The sequence below is a fragment of the Gopherus flavomarginatus genome, chromosome 14, assembly GCF_025201925.1.
Source record: "Gopherus flavomarginatus isolate rGopFla2 chromosome 14, rGopFla2.mat.asm, whole genome shotgun sequence".
Taxonomy (NCBI): domain Eukaryota; kingdom Metazoa; phylum Chordata; order Testudines; family Testudinidae; genus Gopherus; species Gopherus flavomarginatus.
In genome coordinates, this window is record NC_066630.1 from 4523109 (window position 1) to 4550983 (window position 27875).

A 27875-nucleotide genomic window follows, 5' to 3' on the forward strand; every position below is an offset into this window, starting at 1 on the left:
TCCTGCTAGAAAGGCTTCAGAAAGGGGGTCTTGGGGAATTATTATATTAACAAACAAAATACAAATAATCCATGTGTGTGTCAAACGCTCCACAACAATGCACACAGGCAGGCCACCTGACAAGCCCAACAGCTACACAGGAAGCCGGGCTTATTTCTAGTATTTCTTTTTCTACTGACCCTTGCACTAAAGGAACAACAACTTTGTAGTGGAATTGGTATGTGGGGAGGAAAAATTTCCACTGATTTTGTGTGTGGGGGGGTGTGTGCGTGCGCGCTAGTCAAGCTGCAAGGGGGGGCATTTAAAAAGTTGTCTGTGCTGATAGATTTTGCAACTGAGCCATCTGATTTCATTTTTTAAAAAGTCTCAAGCCATGCCCTCTTGTAATCATGGCAGCAGCAAGAACTTGGGAGCAGTCTCTTTAGGGAATAAAGTTGGAAGCACTCAAAAGACAGCAAGCCCAGAAGAAGGCAGAGAGGAACCCCAGACTGCCACAGACAAAGGGAAAATATAAAAGCGAGAGAAAGAAAAGAGAGAGGTGTGGAGCACGTTAACACAGAGTCCTGTGCACCGAGTGCAGGGGCAGTTGATCATTGCACTTTGTGCATCTGAAAGGTGGATCCGTTTTGCTTCTTCTAGAAGATATTAAATTCGATTTGCATTTTCCACATTGCAACCCCCCGCTCGGCCCTGCCCCAAAGAGCAGGAGAGAGAAAAACCCACCCCGAAGAAATGCAGCAACCCGGCTGCGCGCACTGTGACATCTGCCGCGGAGCCGGCGGGGATTGCAGCAGTAGTGGAGCGCCCCCTGCAGGGCGCGGCTGGGAGGTGCGGCCAGCCCACCCCATAGGCTGCCGGGCGCTGCATCAAACTGAGAAGCACCGGAGCGTGAGCTCAATCAGACGGGAGGCGAGGCTGGGAGCGGAGCGGAGCGGCCGGGGCTGCTGGCGGCTGGACACCATCAGGAGGGAGCCCTCGCTGAACTGCCCGCCCGCTGCTGGGCTCGCGGCGGGAGCGGGAGGGTGCCGCGCCCCGGACCCTGGAGTTAGCCAAGAGCCTGCAAAAGGCGGGCGTGCGGAGCGGGATGCACCGGCAAGTACGAGCCGCGCTGCCTCGCGGGACCCGGGAGCCGGCAGCCTGCGGGGCGCTGGCCACGCACTAAAGGACCCGGCCGGGGGCTTCCCCTGCGCACACGCCGGACCGGCAGCTTTGGAGGGGGTGGGATCGCCTCGCACCTCCAGGCGCCCCGGGGAAGGAACGGGGCGCGCGTGAAGAACCCCCCTGCACCCGGAACCCCTCGGAGCTCGCCCGGGGGCTGCAGCCGGGCAAGGCGGATCCGGGCTCGGCAGACTTGCTCCCCCAGCGGCGCTTTCGGGGCAGGGGTCGCTAAGGGAGGAGCTGCCCGAAGGGGAGGTGGCGAGGAGCCGGCACCGAGAGGCAGCTGCGGGCGCCTGGTGCGGCGGGAGGAGGAGCAGGAGGCGGCGGCTGGGCAGCCTGACAGCTCGGGGAAGTTGTCCGAGGGAGATCACACGGCGGAGCCCGCCCCAGATGGCGCTGGGCAGAGGCGAGCGGAGGAGGCGGCGGCGCTAGCGGAATCCCCCGGGCTGGAGAGAGTCGGAGCCGGCGAGCCAACGGGCTAAACAACAGGGGGGTCAGAGCGCCGCAAAGAGCAGCCCCGTGCGCCCCGGGGCTCCCTGGCCGAGAGGTCTCCTCGCTCCATGGCCCCCGGCCGGAGGGATGAGCTCCGGCGGGCGTGAAGGGAGCAGAGAGAAGATGAGGAACCAGGCGAGAGCGGGGGGTCTGCCCGGGCAGCCAGCGGGCAGGAGGTGAAAAGCGCCCGGGGGGACGGCGGCCGGTGCCGCCACCGCCACATACCAAAGAACCCGGGCCCCGCGCAGCGCAGCGCAGCGCCCGGCGCTTCCTTTCCCCTCTCCTGGCTGCCGAAGAGCCGCGGGGCCAGCGGCGGCAGGACTGCGCCGGGGCAGCGCGCACAAGGAGCGCGGAGACTGAGGACCGCGCTGCCCAGGGAGGAGAGCGCCCGGCGCGGCCGCAGCGAAGCTCAGCGCGCCCGGGACAGGGGAGCGCCCGGCCCCCGCAGGAAGCCTCGGGCAGGTGCCCGGGGCATGGGACCAAGGGCGCAGCCCCCTGTCGGCCCCCGCAGCCCGCTTGGATTAACTCCCTTTGGGTTTTGCTAGAAAGTCGAGCAGCGCATCCGCCGCCTCTGGATCCCGGCTGTCCCCGGGCGTGTGAAATTACCTCACGGCTCCTTCCCGACCTCCGGCCAGTAAGTCCCTCTCCTCCCCACGGGGGAACGTGCGCGCGCGCGTGGAAGTGCCCTGGGACTGGCGTGTTTGCCCTGCCCCGGCCGTGGGAGCGCTCCCCGGCGGCGCGCGGGGGACGCAGGCTCTTTAAACTTTCCTTCCAGGCAGACAGGGGCCAGTCCTTCTTGCCGGTCCTGCTGAGCGCCAAATGGGGGGCCTTACCCCCCCTTGCAGGCAAAGGCAGGGAGCGATCCTCATGGGGCTGCGTGGGCGGGGGTCCCCCCCGATGATTGGATTCATTAGACAATTAGGGGAAAACAGGAAGCCTCTTGCCTGTGCCCGTCCCCGCGCGGCGGGTGGGAAGATGCGGGGCTCAGATCCCGGCTGGCGGGTGCCTGTGGGGGCGGGCGATGGAGGGGATGCAGCAGGTGAGGGGGCCGGGAGCTGGCCTGGCTTGCGGACAGACAGAGGCACTCGGGGCTCGGGCTCCAGGGCCACACCGCTGACTTGATTCCCGCTCCAGCTGGCCCGGCCGGAGCCCCTGCGGGTTCTCCCCGCCCGGTGGCCCGTGCTCTCTGCCAGGCAGCGGGACACTCAGCGGGAGCTGCGGATTACCAGCGTGGAGGGAGGGAGACACGCCGGAAAGCTGGGGAGAGCAAGTGTTTCTTCCATAGGGCCAAGCCCCACGAGGAGCCAAGGCCAGTGAAAGAACTTTTTTTGGTGGGGGGGACCCCCCTGCCCATCTGCCAAGAGCCAGGTCTGTCCTGCCAAGTGATCTGCGCAGTGGCTGGTTGGTTGGTGGTAGGTTTTCAGTGTCAGGCGGCATGTGCAGCAGAGCTGGGGTGTTAGAGACCTTTGTCCACAGGACGAAGCTGGGAAGTCAATAAAGGGACAGAAAAGACAGTGGAGCAACTGACCTGCTCCCCTGTAGCCTGTTCTGCCAGCTGCCACCAGAGCCGGACCTGTCCCCACCAAACACTTGGCTCAGGGCAGTACCTGAGACAGCATCTAACATGGCCTTGCCGGGGCAGAACCTTTCTGATTCCCAGCAGCAGCCAATATTTGTTTTAGGCCAGTGCCCCAAAGCCCCAGGCAGGGTCCACCCGCTTGTGCTGCACAAACAGAGCAAAGCCACAGCCCTGCCCTGAAGATCTCGCTATCTAAATAGCCAGGGTTCCCCTGAGGACCACATGCGGGGACAGAGAGTTACACAGGAGGGCCACCAGACATGCAGTGCAGGGGAGAGAGGGAAGGAGAGAAGCATTTCCCTGTTAAGGGAGCTGTTCTATGCCTGGTTTCCAGAAGGGGGGGTGCTGGGCACTTCCTGAGAATCAGCCCCCTGGAAGGAGTCCATTACCACCCCCACCCCCCAAGGAGGTACTAACATCAGTGGTCACTCTGGAAAATGTCAGTCTGTGACTATCGAAGAATGGTGGCTTCTTTGGGGCCTGATGCTGCAGTCCTCACTCAGTCAACTCTCCAACTGATGTCTGGAGGAATTTTGCCTGAGGAAGAACTGCAGGGTTTGGCATTGCCCTTTTCTTCTGCCGTGGACCAGAAGCCAGTCCTGGGCTGAGAGTGCAGGGTCCGTGTTCTCTCCTTTGCAAAGTGGAGTGTCCTGTGTGGATGCTTTCCCGAAGCCCTGTGGCTGATGTCTGAACACTCCATACTCTGAGGCGGCCACCAGTTCCACAGGGAGGCAGCCTCATTTTGTGCCCACCTGCAGCAAATCTCTCCCATTTTCGCTTCACAAATTTTCCCTTTCTGCGTGGCTGGAAGAAGTCATTTTCCTCCCTGCACGAATGGCTGCAAGAGCAGTGAGCCAGTCCCTCCTCATAGGCATAAGAAAGGGTCAGCTCCACATCAGACGTTCAGAGTGGCTGACTGATTGATTTAGACTTAGTGTTGAGAGATTCATAATTCTTCTCAGGAGACTTTCTGAGTCATAAGGAAGAAACCCAGGGCTAATTGAGATACATGTATATGTGCTACAAAACAGTTTGATGTAGGTTTTAAAACAAGGGCTGCTTAGGAGCCATCCAGCCATCTGAATTTGCCTTAACATGCTTCTGATCAAAATAGTAATTAACCAGAGTAAGATTCTGTCCCCTGTTTTTCATTCAGTGCCCCTTTCTTGCAGAATTTCATTAAAGATCTGTCTTCTGGAATATCCAGTCCTCCTGCTCAGCAGTCTGTCCAGTGTGTCTTAACAGCGCATTTGGTTCTGATGTAGCAGTTGTGGCCTGAGGAAAAACAGCAATTCAAAATATCCCCCCCAATTTCCAGGAACCCAAATCATGTTTTAACTTGACAAGCCAAGGCCCATTTCAGTCATTCAGTCCCACTGGTTTATCGTGGAGGGCTAAGTGCATTGCGCCAAATCATTCAGCACTGCATGTTGTGTCCTTCCCAATCTGAGCTTGCAACCAAGTCTAGGTGTGTTTTTATTTCAACAACGGCTTGTGGTGCTGGATAGCCACTGACATGACTAGAGATGTGTTAAAGGGAACGGTCAGCTTGACAACCAGTGCCTGTAAAGCTCGGTTCCTTATGTCCTTACATCCTGAGAAGGGAAAGAATTTTATACAGCCAGATTGTCCTTTGCTCTTTTTGCTCTTTTTTACATTTCACTTTGCTCTCATCTTGGGCAATGAAAATCAGTGAGGTCAATTTCACTTCTGTTTAGAGTCAGTTTCACCTTTAGGTTCTTGTTAAGTATTTCCCTGTCAAACACTGCAGGGGAATCCTTGGGTAGAAGCATTTCCATCCTAGAACAACATGAACCACACAGAAGGCTCATTTGATTGGAAACAACTTTTTTTTGTTGTTTTTTCCTTCTTTCTTTAGCTGATGAAACCTTTCTACCGATCTTGGGCTTTCACAAAAAGCTTGTTTTTACAACATTTTAATTTGGGGTCAGATGTGAGTTGACGGTGTCCGTTACGTGGAGCGATGGTCTAGTCAGCCTTTAGTTTAGAAAGAATGTCTAGGCATGCTGCCTCTGTTGTACTCGCCCAATGCCTGTCCAAGAACAATTCTTCCTTTAAGGAAAAGGGAATAATAATCCTTTGTTCCTTTAGCTGAGGATTTCAAAGCACTTTGCAAACATCAGTTCTCAAACCCCTCCGTGAGGTAGAGGTCAATATTGCTATTTACCCTGGAGATGACTAAGAGACAAAGAAGTTCAATGACTTTTCCAAAACCACAGGCAGAAGCTAAGGATGACACCGAAAAGTCCTGCTTCCCAGTCCTTCGCTCTAACCACTAGACCACTCTGACTCCCCCAGCAACAAACTGAAGCAGTGATCTTGGAGAGGAAGTATGTGAGAGTCAGTGCTGACTTGGAGAGATGTTCACTGAAACTTGACATGTGGGTTTTTTATTAAATGTTATACACCATTTTTATGACTTATACTTTGTTTTCTATGCTGGGAAATGACTTATGTGGGGTCAGCTGGGGACGGGCTGAGTTTTAACCCTTGAGACGCAAAGAAGGAAAGTCCTTTGTTTGGAAATGTATTTCCCTCCACATAAAAATAGAAGTTAGAGTTTTGCTTTTGTTTTGATTTGTGGGACTTTGCAGTGAGCCAGAGAGTCACTGGGAAGGAAAACAAAGATTAATTTCGCTGTGCGGAGAAGGGCTTTTCTGTCCACTGCTTCCAGTCAGACTCAGCCCATGTCCCATCCAGCAGGGAAGGTTTTACTCTTTACCTGTGGTTAGTGGCATTTTTAGCTCTCTTTCCCTTCCTTCTAACTTGAGTCAGGCTGTTCTAAGGAGCCCAGGAAAGTGACCCTGCTATCGGTGAGGTTATGTACAGAACCCCCCTTTGTTGTCCTGTATTACAAAAGGGAGGCCTCACTCCAGACATTCACACTAATCTCTGGGGCTCTTGTGGTTTGATATTTTGAGGCAAGTAATTTAAAAATGCATGCTTGTGAGGTTGAATTTATAGAGCAATGTAACATGTAAGACATTCATTGCGCATCATTTTAAGATTCTTGCTCTTTTTTGCTTCTTGTGTTTGGATCTTTGTCCCGCTTTTGAACCCGGGCAGACTGAGCTCCATGGGTTTGCCAGTCATGGGAAAGAGACCTGGTGGGAAGGGGCTCTCGGCTCAGGGAAGCATCCCACCATGTTAAAGAAAGAGGCCCTGAGGTGGTGGTATAGGCAACCAGGAACAAGGTGGTAAAATGTTCCAGAGTGGTGCATTGCCTCAGCCAATAACAATCGGGTGTAAATCCCAAAGTGCACTCTCCAGCTACAAGTGAGGGCATGTCTGAGTCATTTCGGATCTGGCTGGCTGGTTGCTGACCGTGGAAAGGAGCAGTTTTTTGTTTCATTGTGAAGCCCTGTATCTGAGGAGCGGGTGATGAGCAACACAAATCTCCTTTTGGGCCAATGCAGCCCATGAGCTTACGGCGTATCAGAGGTTATGAAAAGCTAAACAAAGCCGACCTGATATCCCCTGAGAGCTAATGGCAACACATTCCTAAGGGGGAAACAGGGAGACGATTTTGGCTGTGATCATAGCAGCTCTCCCCAGCTAACTGTAGCTGGACTAGTCAGTTCTTGGATGGGAAATGTCATAGGAAAATCCAGGGTGCCGAAGGAAGTGAGGTCAGTGCGTTGGTAGATGGCACTCTTCTCTCTCAGACCATGTGGAGCCAGTGCCACTACAGAAAGGGTGTTAAGGGAGCCTCCAGAGGTCTTCTGGAGGAAGAGGCCATAAAATGTAGACCTTGAGCACAGGCCCTCATCAAAGATGCCATGGTGTTTCAACTGTAGTGTTATTGGTCCTAGTCACATTCCAGGGGTCCCATTTACCATTCCTGCACCGTTGTGCAATAATTTACACTGGTGCAAAAAGCATGTAAAATGCTGCCAAATCAGACTGCACTAGTGTAAATGAGTAGAGGAGGCCGGGGTGAATTGGCTCTGGTAATCATGTTCAGCCTTCCTAAGTTCCCCTTGCCGTTTCATGTGGCTATCGTATCTTCTCCACTTCCTGTCCTAAACCGTGGTAGAACTTTGCAGTGCCCTGTTAAACAGCTACTGCATTCCACCCCGTGGCGTGTGAAGAACATTCCGGTGTCAGCGCCGTGAGACCCTTTCGGATGAAAGGGGCTACATGAATGTAAGTTATTGCATTATTTGATGGAGGTCAATGGATTGTTAGTGAGCTGGACAGAGAATAAAGGGCTGCCGAATAGGACAGGAAACAGCAGTTCTGTAAGTGGACAGGCTGCGACTGTGAGAAATGCCGTAACGTTTGCAGTTGGGATTACATCCCAGTGTAACGGGCCGTCACCAGCGTTCCAGCCAGCACAAAAACACGGCTCTTGGGGGAAACCAGCAACATGCACATTAGGCTGTTGTCATATTTCATTGTTTATCAGACATGATAAATGAGAATTTTGTCTCCGTCTAATTGCTCTGATGAACTAAAAAGGCAGCAGTGTGTTTTCAGACGCATGCATTTGCAGTTTGCAGCAAGAAACTGCTGCGAAGGCAGGGCCTGATCCCGCCCCCGCTTCATGGCCGCCCAGCCGTGGCAAAATTCCCATGGGACTCTGCAGCAGGTCCTCAGAAAGAACCAAGCCCTTATTCCTCTGCGACAGCTTCTTTGTAAGCAAGCCAAACTCCAACACCACCACCAAGCCAAAGCAAACACGTTAGCATCCGCTGCATTCCCGCTGCCTCCCATTGCAGTTTGGGAGAGCTAAGAGGAGCCATTGGAACAATCCTTTCCCTTGGTTCGTCACTGCACTGCACTTCCATTTACACCAGTGCAATGTGGCGTAGAACGCAAGGTAGTGTTGGACACTCACGTTACGTGCTCTTTGCACTGGTGCAAATGACTGCACATTGTGCAGGGCAGTAGGGAGTCGTCCCTGATTCCTAGGGAATTCCTGACTCCAGGCGATAGGTCTGTCCTCCACAAGGGCTCTGGCACTGATTAGGAACATGGACCATGGACTGAGTGCTGTAAAGTCACCTAAGTGTAATGCAAGATCAGGCCCATGGCATGCACTCTGCATTTCACAGTACTGAGGGGCACTCATAACAGACAGCTGCACGAGTCGCCCAGAGAGGAGAAGCACTGTGGGGCCATGTGTGTTTCACCTGAAATATCGCTCATTACTTCTTAGCATCCCCCGAGGGCCGATCCTGCACCCATGTAAGTCAATAACCAGCGGAGCAGGATCAGTCCCAACGTGCAGTTCTGTTCTTACAAGTGACTGAAATAAGGACCCTGTGGCGGGGCTCTAGGGTGCTTGTCTGTTAGTGCCCCCAGATTAGAAGGGCTCAGTGTATCTGTAACAATAGCTCCTTTATCTGCCAGTGCTGGATGCTCTCTCTGGGATCGGTGGGTTCTTTCCACCATCATCAGTGGAATAACGATCAATCAGCCAAAATCTGTGACTCCTGGGCAGCCCCACTGAGGATCGTTTGTTGTGGATGGCCAGGCCTGTGCTGGGCAGTGGGGAATACCTGGGTGTAGGTGTAACCCACCGTGGAACGTCAGGTGGCTGTGCTGTTGATGGTGCATGAGAAGAAAGGCCCAGATCCACAAAAGGTATTTAGGCACCTCACTCCAACTGATTGCAATGCGAGAGACTGGGCCAGACCGACTCTGGCTCCCTCTCACAGCTGTGTTGGCTCTGCAGGGCTCATGAGAATTTAAACAACTTATTTTTGTCACTCAAGTTAGCTGCTCCTGTTTGAAATGTGCCCAGGGTCAGTTCTGCCGAGTAACTCTGGGCCCTGTTTACTGACTCGCACTTCCAGCTCAGAACAGGTATGGTACCACCCGCTGTATGGCCGGTTGCTTTCAATCACACGGAGGCAAAGCTCCCGGCCTTATGTTGGCCTTAGGTCTGCACGACAGCGAGATCAATAATGTCTCAGCTGAGCGATGTGGCAGAGAAGAGAGAAGTGTCTTTGAATGACCCCTCAGGCCTCAATTCTCTTGTAAACTAAGGGCCCTTTACGTTAATTTGGCGGTGAAAAGGGCCGTTACAGTGAATGTGAATGTCATTTATGCTCCCTTTACTCTGCCAGAGTGGGGCAAGGAGCCTCAGTGTAAATCAGAATCTGATCCTGAATGTTTAAAGACCAAGCCTACCCCTACGGATGGCAGGAGGAGTTTTGCAATTACAGAATCAGGCCTTTAATATGGCTAGTGAAAACTCCTGCTAGAGACTTTCCCACGCCTGACCCCTCCATCTCTACCCAGGGTGCTCTCGCCAGAAAGGGCCCATCTTGTTTTTAATAGGGATAGTCAGTCTGGTAGCAGCCCCACCTTTTTGTACCCACAACTTTCCTTTGGAAGATGCACAGCATCCGGAACGCATGCAAGGCACTTCCTGTTCAGTTTGCAAAACTCCTGTTGATTCCCCCTCCCCCATTATTTTATTAAATCTCAAACAGACAAAAACGTGTGAAAATTGAACACAAGATTTTAAAAAAGAGAACACCACAGAATCCAACAGCCTATGTGCCGTCAGCAGCCTGGATTCTGCTCCTCTTGAAGTCAATCGGAGCTTGGCTACTGCTATCAACAGGGGCAGAATCGGGCTCTGCCGTTTTATAGAATGTGACTAACATTCAGCAATTTGCATACTCCAGGGCCTGATCCTGTAAACGAGCTCTCGTGGCGCTCCCACTCATTAGGCCTCGAGAGAACTCTAGAGTTCTGGCATCTTCCTGGCTAACCAACTCTACTTCTCCGCCTTCCAGTCACTCCTCCCACCCTCTCCACCTCCTTCCTCCACTGCTCTCTCTGCACACAAGCTCGCCAGTTTCTTCCAAAAGAAAATGGACAAAACATCACATGATCTTCTCCCTCTGCTCACAGCCTTCCCCTCCTACGACACTCTCCTTCTCCCCTGCCACAGCCGCAGACGCTTCTCAGCTGCTTTCTTCCACTTGCCCCAGTGATCCCATCTCCTGAACTGCCCCCTCCTTCTCTCATCCCTGCCTTACTCTCCTTAGCTTCTCACTCTCCTCTGGTTCTTCCCCCTCACAACACCACCATGCTTCAGTCTTTCCCATCTTAAAACACCCGCTCTTGACCCCGCTGGCCTCTCCAGCCACCCCCTTCTCCAGCTCAGCTCTACGCTCATTGAACGCACTGTCCGTCGTCACTGGCTGGAGTCCCTCTCCTCTGATTTCACCCGAGACCCTCTCCAGTCCGGCTTCCGCCCCTTGCACTCCCCAGAAACTGCTCTTGCCAAGGTCTGCAATGAGTCCTAGCCCAGTACTAGTCCTCCAGCCGCATCCTTCTTCACCTGGCAGCTGCCTCCAACACAGCCAGTCCTGCTTTACTTCTGGAAATCCTGTCCTCCCTTGGCTTCCCTGACGCTGGCCTCTCCTGGTTCTCCTCCTGCCTCTCTAATCATTCCTTAAGTGTGTCCTTCAGAGGATCCACCCCCTCCCTTTTCCAGCTTTCTGTAGGGGTTCCACAGGGCTCTGTCCCTGGTGCCCTCCTCTTCTCCCTCTGCACCGTATCTCTGGGGTATCTCATCTGCAAACACAAACTCAACCTCCACCTCTGTGCTAATGGCTCACAGATCTGTTCTGCTCCAGACCTGTCTCCTTCCATCCAAACCAGGATCTCAGCCTGTCTCTCTGACATCTCCTCATGGATGTCTAGCATCAGCTCAAGTCCCACGTGGCTAAAACAGAACTCCTAATCTTCCCTCCCCCATCCCAACCTCCTTTGATCGCCGTGGACAACTCCGCCATCCTGCCCGTCATGCAGGCCCCTCATCTGGGCATCAGCTTCGATTCAGACCTCTCTCTAGGTCTTCCCACCCAGGTGATGTCTAAATCTTGCCAGTTCATTCTGCAGAATATCTCTGCATGCGGTCTTTCCCATCCACCCAGGCAGTTCAAACTGGCGTCCAGGGTCTCATCATCTCAGTTTCTGCAACAGCCTTTTCTCTGGCCCTGACAATGCAGCCTTGCCTTGCTCAGACCCATTCAGAATGCTGCTGCGAAGATTGTTCTCCTAGCCCCTGGCTTTGAGCACGTCCCTCCTCTCTTTGAATCCCTCCACTGGCTCCCCCTTCTCTACAGGAGCTACCTGTCTTTGCTCTTCCCAGCCTAGCCCCACCAAATGTCAACTCGCAGCACCAGCTGGCCCATTCAACCAGCCTCCAGCACCTGCTTTCTCCCAGGCTGCCCCTCATGCTTGGGAGAATCTCCCCATAAACATCTGCAAAGCTCCCTCCTCCTCTTCCTTCAAATCCTTCCCTGATATTCGAATGAGAATCTCTCTGTGTTTGTACAGCTACTGGCCCCAGTGGGTCCTGGCCCACCCTGAGATCTCCCAGTCGCTCCGATAATACAAATAATCAATCCTGAGATAACAACTGAGGACTCTTCTCAGAGCCCAGCAGATCAGAAACCAGCAAGTGCAGTGAAAGTCCGTGAGTCACCCCTGCCTCATGCCAGCGCTCCGATAGCCCCGTAAGCAGCAATTTAAACTCCATTAGCCGCCAGTCCCTGCTCCATGGAAGCTGCCCATTTCTGTGGCCTCCATTCCCTGTGGTTTTCGCATCCATCGCTGTACCAGGTGTCTTGCAGTCCCTCCAGCCAGGCTCCCTGCCCTGCTGAGGCTGGGAATCGTTCGAGATGATGCCAATGTCTCTCCCCACGACTGCCCAGGATACTTAGCCAACATGTTCCTATTGATTTCAGTGGGGCCTTTGAAATCAGGGTCAAGCTTGTCAGCAGCCTTAGACCAAGCTCTTTGCGGTGGGAACTGGCTCTGGCATTGTGTGTTTATAGTGCCTGGCACGACAGGGCCCCAATTCCAGACTGGGGTCTCTAGGGGCCAGATCAAAGGTCTTTAGGCACCTAAATACCTTTGGAAATGTGGCCATAATAGAAATAATAACAGAGCATTCTAGCGAGGCTGGAGGAGTGACTGTCTCAGGCAGATCGCAGGACCCTCCCTCTGCTGCGAGGCCTGTAGGAAATTGGCGGATTTATGACGGCTGCTTGGAGGAACAGATGGGGAGAGCTGACACTTTGTGTATTCATAATAACCAAGAGGAATTTGTGTTTGTGCATCTATGGCTGTAAAAATGGTGTGTCATTGTATATGATTGGCTCTCGCTCCTCCCCACCCTCCATATGCCACTTGTCTTCTTGGGTAGGGCAGGAGCCGGGCATCTGACCCTGCTGCTGCTGAAGGCAGTGACAAAACTCCAGTTGACTTGGGTGGCAGATCAGGCCCTAGGTCTTTGTATATGCTGTACAGTGGCCGGCACAGCAGGGCCCTGGACCTGACTGGTGCCCTGCGCTCTTGTAATACAGACATTAACAGCCCATTTCCTGGGGGTGCCCAGGCTCCTTCCGCCAACAGCATCAAAGAGGTTAACGCTGACGAGCTGGGGAAAGCTCCTCGTCTGGGGGCAGGAGAGGACAAAGGCTGGGTGGGGTTTTGTGTTGCTGCCTGGGGTCAGGACTCAGGCTACTTGCCAAGCACCAGCAGCACCTGATCACCAAGCAGGCATGTCAGCACACGCTCCAGGGGCCTGCAGTGCTCCTGGCGTGTACGGCCGGATCCCATTGCTCTGTTTACTCGCCGTGTTTAGTGAATATGTTTAAGATCCAGGAGCGCCAGACAGCTGGTAAAAAGCACGAGGGGTTGTGTGTGTCTTTTGTCATGTGACTCCATCATTAAGCACTAAGCTGCCCACCTGTTCCTCCAGGAAGTGACGCAGCATCTCAGGCTGGTTTCCAGGTAACAGCTGACGGGATGGGCTAGTGACTGGCACTGGTGGCGAGGACAATTGCTAAGGCCGAGCTTGGTGAACTCTGGTTGTGGGTGTCCAGCAGGAAGACCCATTGGGCCTGGTTGTCAGAGGTGCTGGGCACCCAGGGGCGTTGGGAACAAAATTCTCTTGTGAGAAGAGGGCTCCAGATGAATCCGCTCTGGGGCTTGCTGCACCTTCCACTCTGAACTGATATGGCAATTCCTGCAACCGTCCGTGAGAGAGAGAGTAACTGCTCAGCTCCTGCCTGAGGGGAACCGCCCACCCCCTTTCCTGCCAAACTGGCTCAAATCCCCTGCAAGATCCTGTAGACTCAGATGCTCCAATGTGCAATACCTGGGTTGAACCTGAGATGGTTTTATGGGCCAGGCTGAAATGCACCAAATACTCCCTTGTAGAATGTGCCCTGTGGGGAAACCCGCTCCTCACTGCGACTGCTCCCTGGCCCCATCTGCTTGCTTGGAAAGCTTCCCACAACTCTGATGCGGAGGGAGGAGGATGAGGAGAGTCTAGTCCAAATCAGCCAGCAGCCCGAGGGATTGCTTAGCAATCTATTGCAGACAGGCTTGGTTTGAACGGTGCAATTAACACCCCCCAGCCAAAAGCACTGAAGCGTGGTGAAAGGAGGGGCCTAGTGGTAGGAATTCACATCCGTGTGCAGTTAAAAAAACACCTTCCTGGTGCCAAATGCATCCCTGGTGCAGCCCCATCACCTTTGGTGCAATTACACCAGGGATGCATTTGGTCCACAATGAAGATGATGAGGTGGGCAGGCAAAGTCAAGTCCCCTTTGCCCTGCCCCCATAACCACCTCTGTGTCTGTGAGGCAAAGGCCCAGCGGTTTCTCTCTGCAGGCATCCTGCTAATGACGTTTGCAGGCAGAGACACCGCCCCCCTTCCACAGGCCTGCACTCCGGGTGTCGGAGGGAACCCCAGCCTGCCCTCGGTTCTGCTGTACTCCTCGACCGTATCATCTCTGTGCTGCTGGGGCACACTCAAACCCGATGATTCCAGGTGGGACACTGTTACCACCCATGGAGCTGCACCCATTCCCCCCCTTGCCCACTGGCTCTCGCACTGACAAAGCAGAGGTGGGAGGTGTATTCAGGGGGGAGCCGCAGACCTGTTCTCCATGATATAATGTAACGATAGAACATGCTGTGGTCCCAGCCGACCCTTACAATTGAGTGCTTAGTATCTGGGGTGATTGTCCTGCATCCATTTCCTGCTGGAACCATCCACCAGCTTTGACTGTCTAACATCTTCAGCCCAGCAACATGTAGGGTTGGGCCGTGAGGGTTGCTGGGCTGAAGATGCATCTGTGTGGATGACTCTCCGGGACAGTTATTCTCCCCTCTGGGCTTTCTCAGCAGCAGCCTGCGTGCTCCATGTCTCTGATCCTTCGGTTGTGAGCGATCCTGGGTAGTGAACATGGTTACCTAGCCACTCCCTCTGCCTCAGATCGCAGGGTGGGGCTGATGCATTGGGGAGAAGGGAGACAACCTCCTGCAGCAACCCCTCCCCACCCCCCATGGCCAATGCAGAGCTGCAGCTTAAAAGCCACAATTAGCCCCAACCGTATGGGCGTACTGTCCCCGCGGGGAGGGTGAGTCACATTGTAGAGAGGAGGAATTCCACTGCCCCTCACAGATACTCTTTGCTCTCCCTGGTAGAGATGTAAGGACCCTTGGCTACAGAGTCCCTGTGTTCATGCAGGGGCAGTGGGTCCTCCTGGAGCGGAGACCCAGCCAGGGTTTGCAATATTGGAGCGTAATTCAGAGTGCCCAGTGCAATCCAACAGCACAGCAGGGCTTGGCATCCCATTTCCCACCTAATCCCTGGGCCAGGAGGTTCCCAGATATGTTGCCTCTTAGTCCTCAACCCTCAGGAAGTCACCTGATGAGGTTAGCCTGCTCCATATACTGGGCTCCTTGGGACCAGAGCGAAGTCCCTTTTAATCAGGTTTGGGGAAGCCGGCTGGTGAGAAGGGAAGCAGGCGTGCTGCCCTCTGGTGGGCAGGGCCAGCCTTGGGTTAGTGGGGCACGTGTGGGGGGGTAAGCATACGTGCAGCAGGAGAATGGCTCTCCAAGATGAACCCACTCCCTGCAAGATCCTGGCCTGGAGGCGAGGCCTCCGCGTAGCGGCTGTGAAGTGAGCCGAAATCTCCGGAGCTGGCTACGAGCCATTGTTTTCACCAGCCACCTTAATCCATCATTATCTGGGCATATTTCGGATCCTTGCCAAGAGCAAGGTGGCGAGGGGAGCGGGGGGGGTGGGGGAGGGCGTGTGCATCATGCTTTCCCTATTCCCATGCCATCCTTTCTGCTGCCTGTGTGTAATTAACAGAGTAATTAAAAACAGGAGGAGTTAATTGGTATTCATTTATGTGGCAGATGTTTTTAATTGAGATACGAAACAATTTACCTGTTTACATAAACAATAGCGAATGAAGGCTTGTAAACCAGAGATTAAAAAAAAAAAAAAAAGAATTAAAATGATTTCCTTTTCTCACCAAACTGGCATCTCACTGGGAAGCAACAGCCAGGACACTAGCGGCCGCTTCTGAACTGATGGCAGAGAATTAGGGTGTGGTTATTATTTATCTGAGTTACAGTCACCTGACTGAGATCAGGGCCCCTGTACAAAGACATAGTAAGATTCCCCCAAAGAGCTCACCATCTAAATAGACAAGACACACAAAGGGTGAGAGGGGAAAGGTCACACAGCAGGTTATTGGCAGACTGGGAATAGACCCCAGATCTCCTGGCTCCCAGTCCAGTGCACTGGCCACTAGCTCACGCTGTCTCTCCAGTGGCTGTTGGGTTTTTAATGTACATTTATCCCCAGAGGAGTGCGTCATTCTGAAGTGGGTCCAGCTGTTATATTTGGATTGCGTCCTCCTCCTCGGAGGCATTTGGGTTTGTAGTCTGGCCCATCTCTAACACACGTAGTTCCTGAGGGTTATTTGTTGGACGACAGTGAGGAAACAAAGAGGACCGGGACCTCTGCAATTGGCAGACTAGAAGAAAGTGAGTCCATATAGTCCTTGCAAAACTGATTTAATCAGGGCTCCATAGTTAATGTTAAATAAAACTGGCAAAGTGAGATGCAAACTCCTGGGCCAAGTGGTTCTGGAGTTCTGCCGTCTCATGGTGAAATGACTTGCGTTCCCGAGCGCACCCAGTGGGTGGAGCCCCCCCCGCTGAGGCATGCTGGGAGGAGGCTGCTTCGCCTGTCTCACGATGGAAGAAAAGCTCTCTAGTTTCATCCCCATTGCCAGATTAGCCCGGTGTGTGTTCATGTGTCAGGCCGCAGGGGGCCCAAGGTCATGGGGTATAGTTGTGAAAGGAGGCTCCTAATTCTCCAAGGACAGGCCTGGCAGTGTGGGGATCTGCTAGGACCTGCCAGCTCAAGGCCAGCCCGCTGTAACGAGAACATTTTGTCAGAGCGATGGCCCACGCTGGGGAGCGCAGGAGATGGGGCTGCTCTTCCTGGCGGGGCAGCCGGGAAGGCTCTGCCTGCAGGAACCTTAGAGCAATAACTCTCGGCCAACAGATTGGGCCTGGTTTCAGGGGGAGGTGGATTGGGCCCCTTCAGTGCTTGCGCTCGCCCCTGCGGTGTCTGGGGTGGATGTGGTGCTCTGAGATCTCACCTGGCCCTGGGTAGGTTCTAGACCTGGCTCTGGGCCTTTGCAGGAGGGGCTTTCTGGAAAAGATCAACTTGAGGCCACTGGCCCCTGGTTTAAAAAAAGAACTTAAGAAAATGCCAAGTCACTATCCCACCTGCCTCCTTGTGCCTGTGACGGGGAGGCGACCCCAGAGCCCTGTCTGATGAAGAGGGGTATCCAGGAGGCAGTGCTGTTGCTGCTGGGAGGAATGGTGCCAGGACTGGGGAGGTCACAGAGAGAGCCAGTGTACCCCAGAAGCCTGGGGGGAGACTTTTCCCCCATCTGGACTCCTGCGCTGATATGGGCAGGGCGATGTTAGCATGGGATTCCCTGCTGGGCTGTGAATTTCATTGCTGGTAGTTTGCAGCCTCCGGGAAGCTCAGGATCTTTAGAAAAGCTGGACATGCAGAAGTCCATGGAGCCGGATCTATTGCATCCGAGGGTCAGGGCCGCCCGGGGGGGGGGAGGCGGCAAGTGGGGCAATTTGCCCCGGGCCCTGCAGGGGCCCCACGAGAGTTTTTCGGGGCCCCTGGAGTGGAGTCCATCACTCGCTGTGGGGACCCCGGAAAACTACCTGAAGGGGGGTTCCAAAGAGGATGGAGCTCAGCTGTTCTCAGCGGTGGCCGATGACAGAACAAGGAGCAATTGTCTCAAGTTGGGGTGGGGGAGGTCTAGGCTGGATATTAGGAAACACTATTTCACTAGGAGGATGGTGAAGCACTGGAATGGGTTATCTAGGGAGGTGGTGGAATCTCCATCCTTAGAGGTTTTTAAGGCCCGGATTGACAAAGCCCTGGCTGGGATGATTTAGTTGGGGTTGGTCCTGCTTTGAGCCAGGGATTGGACTAGATACCTCCTGAGGTCCCTTCCAACCCTGAGATTCTCTGATTCTATGATCTGTCTGTGTGTTTCTAATGCAAGGTCCACGCCCGTATAACATGGGACCATTTAACATGGTGCTTGCCAGAGGTCGTGTGCTGGGTGAGCCAGGGGCTCAGCTGGGCTTATGGCCTCACAGCTCTGTGTTTCTTACCACTAGGCAACACGGCCACCAGTTGCTCCTCTGCTGAAAATGGTCAAGAGATTAACCAGCAGAAGGGACTCAGCTGACTCCCCCACTGCACTGATCTCACAGGCCTTCTAGGGGGATTGCTGGCAGCAATGTAGTGCCCATCTGGAATGCACCAGTGAGGACTAGAAACCCCTGAGTTGAGCTCAGCAGGGACTCTAGAGAGCTGTAGGGAAGGGACAAAAGCCCTGCCAGTGAGGACTTCTGAAATCAGACTGGAAAACAGGCCAGTCCTGCCCTGCACCGAGGACCTAGCTGGGTTGTTCCATCTCTGAGGGCTCCACTGAGACAGCGGCACCTGTACAGAGGGAGATGTGAATTTAACCTGATCCAGGCATACCGGTGCAAACGCAGTGAGTTCGGCAGAAGGCTCCCTGCAATTCGGCTCTAGTCAGTCAGGACCCAGTGTGACTCAACCAAAAGAAGCCAAATGTCGCCTTTGGCACTGGTGTCACTGGATCGGTTTAAAAGCTGACTCAGGTGGTACCGGTGCCATTTTCTTGTGTGGCCAAGCCAGGAATCAAGGACCCGCCCGTCCCGCCCTTGGGCACAGAGTGACATCTTGTTCCATGTTCTCCTTGCGCCGGGGCACCAAGTGTCTGGCTGGTGAGATGCTGGTGAGACACCTCCACCGCGGGCATCTGGCACCTCCCAGCAGCAGGCCCTAAGATAGCCACAGAGAGCAGGAAGGGGCCTACCTGGAAGGCAGAGTCTCCGCATCGAGCTCAGCCAGACACAGGAAGCTCTAAGCTGCGAAGGGGCAGAACGCCCCAGGTAAGAGGGTCCCTCTGATCTCCCAGGTTACCCCAGTAGCCTCCTTCGGCAGCCTAATCAGGTGCTGCCAAGGCCCATGTCCTGGCTGGTGAGAAGTTGAGTCGGTAAACATGACAGCCCAAATTGCTCCCTTCCAGGAGGCTGTAATGGCACAAACAGGATTTGCCTGGGCGATGGTAGCAGCAAAGGGCACTTTCCATCACTGTCCTTGAGTCTGGGATCTGAGCGACACTGAACTTAGGAGGGAGCGGGGTAAAGAGGGGAAGTTTGGACACCTGAGCTGTTCCAGAACCCTTCTGTCATTGCTCCATGTCCGCCTCCCAGCACATCTGGTTCCCGGCTTTCCTGCAGCGTTTGCTATGTCTCCATTTCAAAAGCATGGGAGCATCGAAAGCCAGGTTTCATTTATATGATGCATGGGAGTTTAATTGATTTGATATGATTTAAAAAGGTGTCATTTGTCCTGACACAGGCTTGGAACAAACTGAAAGCAACTGCGCCTGCTCCCCTGCCCCCGCCCGCTGGGCTCCCCAAAATGTGCCGCTTCAGATGAGCTGCACAATGTTGTCGTGGCAAAAATAACCCCAAGGCATCTGCTCAGAGCATGGCTGTGGGATTCCTAGTCCAGCCCCTGTGGAAGCCTGTGGGAGGACCTGGGTATCGCTCTGGGAGGACATGAAGAGAAGGAGACGGCTCTGGAGAATGCAGCTGGGGAAGGCTCTGGGCCCAAAGCTGCGGGGACGCTTGGGTTCTGGGTTCTGCTGCTTGCTTCGTTAATGAGCCTTTGTGTCCTCAGCTTGTTAGCCGTTTGCTTTTCTTCTGACCCCAGACTGCATCAGTCTCGTTTATTTCTGCTCCGATCATGAGCTTGGCTGGTCGGGGCCTGCCCCCGCCCAGCACAGAGCAGAGAGGTGGCCGTGCAAACCCTGGGGGGACGGGGCCAGGTCACTCTCGCTCATGACAGCATGGGCAGAGGGCAGCATGTCGTTAAGTGCCTCATTAGTTGGCTGAGGCGGCTGTAATCGGGAAATCCCCCTAGCCACTCCTCACAGAGGCGGTGCTTCTTGGAGGGACACTCGGGAAGGAACTGTTCTGTGGGTCTAGATGGGAACCCACTGGGGGATGCTGTACCCGCCTTAGTATTCCCCAAGTCCTGCCGTCCTGAGCCAGGCAGAAATCACCCTGAGCTCACAAGCAGTCCCAGGAGGGGCTGCAGAGAGCGTTGTCTGAGGAAGGATGGCAGGAGCTGGCCCTTCATCATTGTCTATGCTAAATGTGGCCGCCGGTGCCGGAGGGGAATCCTGCTGCGGTCCTGCCCTGGGGCTATAGCCCGGCTCGTTCTCCTTTGCACGTCCAGCAGTTGCTGTAGGACAGGGTCTGCGACTCGTGATTCAGCTGTGCTGGCAGGAGTGGTGGCTCAGGCACCAATGCAAGCCAAGATCAGATGTCCCTGCCACTGTCAGGAAATCCTGCGATGGGGATGCTGCCCGAGGCTGTCTGTGCTAGAGCAAACTGCCAAGTTAGTCCCTGTTGCCCCGAGCTTGCGTCCCATGCACCAACATAACCCAGGGCAGTGTTGCTTTTCACCGTTGGCTGGCCTGAGAGGTCACAGGCTAACACCCCCGGGAACGCAGAGTGTCACCTGCTAACGCAGCCACTCGGCAGTGTGGATGCAGGCCAGCGCTACTCGAGTGCTGCTTCTCCACTAGCCCCTTTCCCAATTCCCTCCCCGTGCCCTGAAAGGACAGACAATGACCCCCCCTAGTGCACTGGGAAGGAATTCACAGAGCGGCTCAGCTCAGCAGCACCAAGAGCTAGGGGTAGGTCCCCAGAAGTCTTAGCACCACACACGAGTGAGTGCAGCACCCGTGTGACATGACAGCTCCCGTGTGATTTCACCACTCCTAGTGGGGCTAGGCTGACGAAAGTGTAGATAACTCCAGTGGACCCTGCAGTGAGGACAGGGCCTAGTATTCAGAGAACCATTATCTATCTATCTATCTATCTATCTATCTATCTATCTATCTATCGTAGTGCCTAGGAGAACTCGAAAGGAGAGGGGCACTGTTGGCCTAATCACTATACAGACACTCAGTAGGTCAGTTTCAGCCCCCAAGAGTTTGCAGCCTGTGTTACTGATCTGTCTAAGCCCAGGTGCCGCTCACCATGGTATCTAAGCATCACTTTCTCTCTCTCAATCACATCAGCATCCTCACCCGTCGTTTTAAAACCCCCGTGATAACGGTAAGCTTGTTTCTGCTGGCAGGGCTGAGAGAAGGGAGGTTTCCAAGTTTGTTTGCTTTGGGAGAGGCTCAGATGCCATGGTGCTGACAGACCTTAGACACCTAGCTAAGGGGCACGATCCTGATGTGAAAACCTGCATCCCTTGCTCGGTGATCGCATTTCTTCCTCCTAGTCAACACGGGGAAGAGAGCCAGGTTATTGCACAGCAGGGTCAGCAGCTCGTTTATGTGCGGTTCTGTTGTCAGGGAGGCAGGATCAGAGCTGATACGCCTGAGAAGAAGGGCTCTGCCCTGGTTGTTCCCCTGGAGTCATGTCCCAGAGGAGATAAGAAATGTACTAGTAAAACATTTGACTAAGAGTGGAGAGAAGGTTTGGCAAGTTGCCGGTGGAGACCAGATGGCTGAGAGCCCAGCTGCATGCAGATTCTGCCGGTCTCAGGTGTGTGGAGTTGAATCCTAAAGTGATCCCAGGAAACCCTGGCCCCGTGGGACTGGGAGGCGCAAGGGTTTCTCTGGAATGCAGTGATTTTCCATTTCAGCGGGTACTGAAGTGCTCTCGCTGTGCCCTGTGCCAGGATTGTTAGACTCTCCTGAGGGCTCTTGGGCTCTGAAATCCCCAGTTCAAGGAGATCGTCTGGTTTGTTTTCCCCTCATTGCCAGAGCTTCGTAGGGATCCAGGTTGGGTGTTAGCACCGCTCGGATCCCCTGCGTTAGGCCAGAAAGAGCCACTGCTGATGATGTGTTTCACTTTGCCTTGAACTCCTCTGCTGCCTGGGCTGTCACTGCACGAGGAGGACAGTGACAGAGTGACCCCCCCCACACGTTCTCCAGAGACACCTCTGAGTCACATGTTTTTTCCTTTTTACCCCCCTCTGGCACCAGAGGCCCTAGTGACCCCATTCCCCCACCATGGAGGGCAGGTTACATTGGCCTCCATCGCCCACTCAAGGAAGCTGCTCCCCAGGGGCCATTCTTTGGCAGGATGAGCCCCTCACGCCATCGCCCCCCGGGGGCAGGCTGGGCTCTGCTGGGGCAGGACAAGGGGGATGGACACTTTGTTAAAGAGAAGATTGTGCTAAAATACCCAAGACTGTGGCCACGGGTTAGCACGTGGTTCATACTGGCCTGTGTGAATGAAAGCAGCCCATGTTCTAAGTGCGTTCTGGCCTAGGGATCGAGCCAGGGTTAAAAGTGGGGTCTCTAACATGCTTACGATACTTTATTTCTGCCCATGGAGACAAGACAAATCCACCTTCCAGCCTGGTTTGCAGTTACAGTTGGAGCGTAGACTTGGAGGGGTGCTGCCCCACCAGCATCTATTTGAAAGATTTATTAGGGGATGGGAGGAAAATGTAGGAGCTGGGCCACACTCTGTCATTCAAATATAACGTGTAGTCTAGAACTTAGGACTGATGTCTGGGAGCCAGGAGGCCTGGGTTCCAGGCCCAGCGCTGGGGGAGTTTTGTCTCATGGCTACAGCAGGAGATGGAGAACCAGGACTCCTGGGTTCAATTCTTGTCACTCACTCAGTCTGAAACCTTGGGCAAGTCATTCCACTTTTCTGTGCGTCGGTTTTACCACCTATGAAATGGGGCTAATGATATTTCCCGCAGAGGGGCTGGTGAGACTCGGTTTGTAAAGCACGCTGTGCTCCCTAGGCAGGGAAGAGTATAAGTTAGGATTTGGGGTCCATTTTAGGCAGGGGCTGCAGTTTGGTTTGGTTTTCCTAGCACACTAACAGGCATCCCTCAGACCAGTGCCCCTCCGGGCTCAATTCAGAGGTGGTGTCTTACATTAGATCCCTTGACACTAGCTTAGAGCCTGTTGCACTAACTTACACCCTCCCTTGAGCTACTCACGTGCTCATGACTGGGCTCTAGGGGCGGCTGAGTGGGTCTAACCGAAGAAGGGAGAATGGCTCCATCCCTGCTTGAGCCTCCTCGTTCTTGCACTTTCTTTGGACTGCTTAGTGTACAAGTGACACTAATAGTAAAACCTGTGGCCTCAGGTCGCACTGCTGCCCCCTCCCCCCAGTCTGGCTCTTGGTGGGTAGAACGCAATGGTTACTCCAGCATGGCTCAGTTACTGGCTTCCCGTGGCCCACGTTGTCTGCAGAGCTCTGCCCGGCTTTGGATTTGTGGCATTCTTCCCCGTCTGGGCAGATCTGTGGCTGTTTTGGCCCTCGCGTCGGAAGGTGTAAATCAGGAGTCACTGGGGCCTAAGAGAGAGCAGAATCAGAGACGTGGTTTCCCATGGTTGAAGCTCTTGCTTCTTCCGTGAGGTGGGGCTGCTGGGGCCCTGCGCGGCACTAACAATTCAAGCCCATTTCTGGGAAAACGGGCTGATTCAGACCTGCCCAGCCTCAGGCATGGCCCAAGCCTCTGGCTCCCGGGAGGTTTCTCAGAGCAGCTGGCAAAGTGGCAGGTCCCTTGGTGCAGCCACAGCTGGGACCATGGCGTGGAGAGCAGGCTGCAGAGCCGCCAGCCCGTCATTCCCCAAGCCTCTGCCCACCTGGGTGTGGAGGCTGTGGGGAGGGAGGGACATTAATTTCCTGCTTTAAAAAAAATAAAATAAAACCAGTCGGTGTCAATTTCCCCCCAAAATGGGTGAGAAAGTGGCTTGAGGGGTGCAGCCAACGAGCAGATCTCAGGCTCCCAGCTCCCCATTGTGTGTGTGTGTGTGTGTGTGTGTGTGTGTGAACCGTCTCCCCCTCGATCCTTTCACATGTGTGACTGCTCTGCAGTTCATCCCCACTTTGCCGCTGGCGCTGAGTGCTTCCCTAACACAGTCCAGATGGAGCGGCTCCGTCCCTCGCGATCTTATCGGGGAGTTGTTCTTGGCCCCGGTGGCACCAGCAGCTGAGACGCAGGAATGCTTTCCTTCACTTAGGAGGCAGCCCGGCTTCGGGAGACGTCGCCTCCAGCATCTGGATTTCATTTGTAGCCATTTGGAGAGCATGAAAGATGCTGTTATTTTAATTCCCTTTTAACTCTTTCCTCACTCGGGAAGTGCTGCCGGGGCCAGAGGGGAGGCTCGCAGGAAGACTGGGCTTTCTGAATGTTGTCCCTTGTTCCAGTCTGAATAACGAAGAGCGCGTTCCGTGCTGGCTCCCTGCTCTTCTCCCACGCCTTCCCAGTTCCTGCCCCGGAGCCCATCAAAGGGAGACAGCCCTAAACCCAGAGCTGCTTTGCTTGTTCCCATTCCACTCCGGGCCTTTGGATCGCTGATAAGCAAAGAATCTGCCTGACCCTGCTCTCTGCCCGGAGGAGCAGAAACATGGCACGGTTGCTTCCAAGGACTCCTGGGGAACCCAGGGAGGTGGCCAGCCTGGGGCTCAGCCCATGGTGCTGGTTCTGAGGGATGACATATATCATCATCAGACTTAGCGCTTACATAGGGCTCTCTTATGCCCATTTCACAAATGGGGAAACTGAGGTTCAGAGAGGTGAAGTGACTTGCTATGCAGGAAGCCTGTGGCCAAGGTGGAGAGAGAGCCCAGCTCTCCTGATTCCCAGCATTCCTCTCCATTCTGTCCTTGCATGGGATGAGGACGAGGAGCAGCAGCTCTTTGGAAGTCACTGAGTTACCCTGCAGGGACTGGAACGTGGCACATGGAATGTGCTCCTGGCCGGCTGCTCTGCGTGCATGGGCTGAGCCGGGAATTTGGGAGTGCGTTTTATTATCCAATCCCCACACTGGGGCTGAGAGGAATAAGGATACCCCAGCAAAGAAATAGCAAATACAGGTGCCCACCCATCGCAGAGCCGTCATGCATCCAGTGCCTCCTGGCTCCATGGGGCGCTGGCCTGCAGGAGACTAGCCCCATTTCCAGAGGTGGCCTCTGGCCTTCCTGGCAGGTGGGTGCATCGGAGCACTAGCCTCTTCAGCTCTGTGGCAGGGGTAACGCCTTGTGTGGCCCACTCCTCTGGCTCAGGGGGTTGCTGTCACCAAGAGGGAGGCTGAACACAGGTCAGGACCCGGCGAGTGTAGGGTGCGGGAGCCCACATTCCTGCTAAGGGCCTGCTGAAGGCACACACAGCTCCTTCACTCCCACTCCCTGCCAGGCCTGACCCTCTCCCGCCCCCCCCATCTGTGCCAAAGCCCCTGCTGGCACGGAGGGGCTAGCTTTGCTACTGCTTCGAGGTGGCTGCTGACCGCCACTTACCACCCTGGCAGGGGGCAATGCCATGGAGAGCAGCTTCTCCTTTCCCCGCCCTCCTCAGAGCCCTACGCCTGGGTGCTCCCTCTGTGTCCAGGGGAAGGAAGGGTTCACGCTGCAGAGCTGGGAGGCATTAGCCTGGGGTCCAAGGCCAGCAGAGGCCAGCATGGCAGTCACCCCAGCTGGACATAGGAAGCCGCGATCCACCATTGCCAGGCACTTTGAGTGGTTACTTATGCTGCTAGTGCAAAAAGTATGCAAAATGCTGCCATTGTGATTTGGGAGCGAGTCACCCCCACTTTGCGCGGGTAAATAACTCACCAGGTGCAGGGCAGTGGAGAATCAGGCCCCACAAGCTCTGTCAGTAGTTAGAGAGGGACAGAGACCAAATAAGAACTAGCCTCTTTTCCTAACAGATTTTAACTTGGGCAGAGCATACTAAGAGATCGGGGGGGATGTGATCTGGGAGTCTGTGACACAAACTGAGGTCAGTAGCCCATACTGGCGCTTCCAGCCCTGCAGAGAGGGGTCTGGGCCCTGTGGGGCTAAGCGGCGCCAGGCCGAATGCCAGGGTGTGCGTGAAGAAAAAAGACAATCTGAGTTTTATTAGACAGTAGCTTCTGTGGTGCTGCCACAATTATTGTTGTAAAACTGGAGGCCTTTGAAGGAACTGGTATGTTGCTTCTAGCCCCAGCAGGATCCAGGCAGAGCCCCGTTCATGGAGGGTTAAATGCACTGGTGGAACAAATCGAGGGCTTTAGGTCACAATGGGGTGTGTGGGGAGATATCTGGGTTCGACATCTGATTCCCATCAGGAGGTGAAGTGGGGGAGGGTCCGGTTGGACCAACGAAGGAGAGAATACTAATCCTTTTATTTTTATATTATTACTTATTCATCTGGGTTGCACAGACCTAATGAAAACCAGATGTAGGAAAACAGACTCAGCCCCAAGCGGCTGGGACAAATTATCCAAAAGAAAAATAAATTCCAGCAGAGTTTGAGTCATGTCAGAGAATCATTGCCACATTTATAACCGCTGTTGGGAGGTGGGGTTGAGAGCATTCAGAAGGGCCTGGACTCCTCCACACAGTCCCCTCCCCCCCCGCACGTCTCCCCCTGTATTTTAGTTCATGAAATCTTCCGTGCTGCCAATGCAGAAACTCAGCCATACCTGGTAACCGGATGCTGGGCCAAAACCGGGGAAAACTTGCTGGAGAAAGGATCTGGATTGGATACTAAAACGGGTCAGAATGGGCATGCGTGGATGAGGTCCTTAAACCACCATAAAAGGGGCAATGATAAATTTTCAAAAACAAATGTCAATTGGGATTCTCAGGGGACTTGTGTGCCCATATCCCATTGCTTAGAGTGCCAGACTCCCATAGGCTCCATCCCAGCCTTTCTTCCTGATATTACAGCTAACACCTTTGGTTAGTAAAACCACAGGGCATCTAAAAAAACAATACAACCTTTGCTCACTTTTTGTATTTCTCAGTTTAGAGGCTAAAAATATCTAAATCTAGTCAGTTTCTCTTCCATTATACTTTCTGGTCAGTTTCATTTTCTAGGTCTCCTGCAACCTTTGGGTTGCAAACACATCAAGGAAATGTTTAGTGCTTTAAAAAAACAAACAAAACACCTTTGTTTCCACTCCAGTTTATTTAGTTTCATGAAAACTTTCCTCTTGGCAGTAAATTGTGGGAAAGCTTGTTTGTACCTAAGCCACAGATTGGTGGTTCCTCCGCTTTAAATGTCAGGGTTTGGGCACATGTATTAGAAATAAGGATACAGCAGAGGAATAAGAGAATGTAGGCAGGAATGCGTAGGACCCTCAGCCAAAGGCAGGGCTGGAAACAACTAGTGTAGCCACTCCCAGGAAGGAACATGGCAGGTATTTCAAGAGGCAGGTGCACTCAGCTGTCGGAGGATTGGCAGGTGTGTCACATTATCCCCTCACACTCTATTCTGGGTGTCCAGTACAGCACCATTTTTCTGGAGGTCTTCTAGAGGGACCTCTGGGAGAAGGGTGAAGTTTCCAGTGGACTTGGGACACACAGACGGGATGGGACGGCTGCCTGGCATCCTCTCCCAGCTCACGGGACTAACCAGGATGCTGATTAAGTGGAGTTTCATTAACTGAGGTTGTGTCATATCCCAGTGCCCAGCTGTCCTGCAGGAGCAGAGCAGGGGTGCAATATGGCTGAAATGCCATGGTGGTTATTATAATCCAGTCAGCCATATAGGAGAGTTTTCTCTGGACTCCCCCCGGGTTGAACTTGACTAGGTTTAGTTCAGACTGAATGGAAATGCCCAAGGCCATGCCTGCTACCTCAGGAGTGCTTCTGTCTGTGGCAAGCAGAACAGCCTCTAGCTCTGGTGGGTGCAGATGAGCTGGGGGTGAACCGAAGGCTCTGGAAGGGCTCACGCGCCCACCTGCAATCAGTGGGGAAGCTCAGAGGGCCTAGCTTAGAGCAAACTGGGCAACCAGACAGACGTGGGGGCAGCTCAGACAGAAGCAAAAGCAAAGACGTTTGTGGCCTGAGTGTGGGCTGCTGTAGTACCAGATATTCTGTGTTGGCAGAGACTGTTGTCATGGGTTCCGAAGGTGGCTTAATGTACCCAGACGCCATCCTTGCAACTCGCTGCACCACCTGGGGTGGTTCACAACAAGGTGACTTAGTGCCCACATACGGGCCAGGACTTTCACCGATATCCACTGCGGGTGGCCACATTGTAGGGTGCCCAGTCTAGGAGACGTAGCTACCACAACATCCAGCGTCACAGGCCACTTTTGAGTATGTTGGGTTGGTCCTAATGTATATAAACAGTTCCAGGTTCTATCAGCAACCTGTTTGCAAAAGGCAGCGGCTCCGCTGGAAAAGCCGACGCTCCGGCAGAGGGACACAGCCCCTG

At 54.0% G+C, this 27875-nt stretch overlaps 1 protein-coding gene across 12 annotated transcripts in view; it reads left to right on the forward strand.

Annotated features, from left to right (window-relative positions):
• The window catches only part of CBFA2T3 (CBFA2/RUNX1 partner transcriptional co-repressor 3), a 112326-nt gene that overhangs the window by 38703 nt on the left and 45748 nt on the right, over positions 1 to 27875 (forward strand). The window contains exon 1 of one of the 12 annotated variants that reach the window (XM_050922651.1): positions 2052 to 2288. The exons of 10 other annotated variants lie outside the window; for them this stretch is intronic. The gene's annotated coding sequence lies outside the window, so the exon portion shown is untranslated. Of the gene's footprint in view, positions 1 to 2051; positions 2289 to 27875 lie in introns of those variants that run through there. One more of the 12 variants, XM_050922648.1, reaches the window with a different exon arrangement.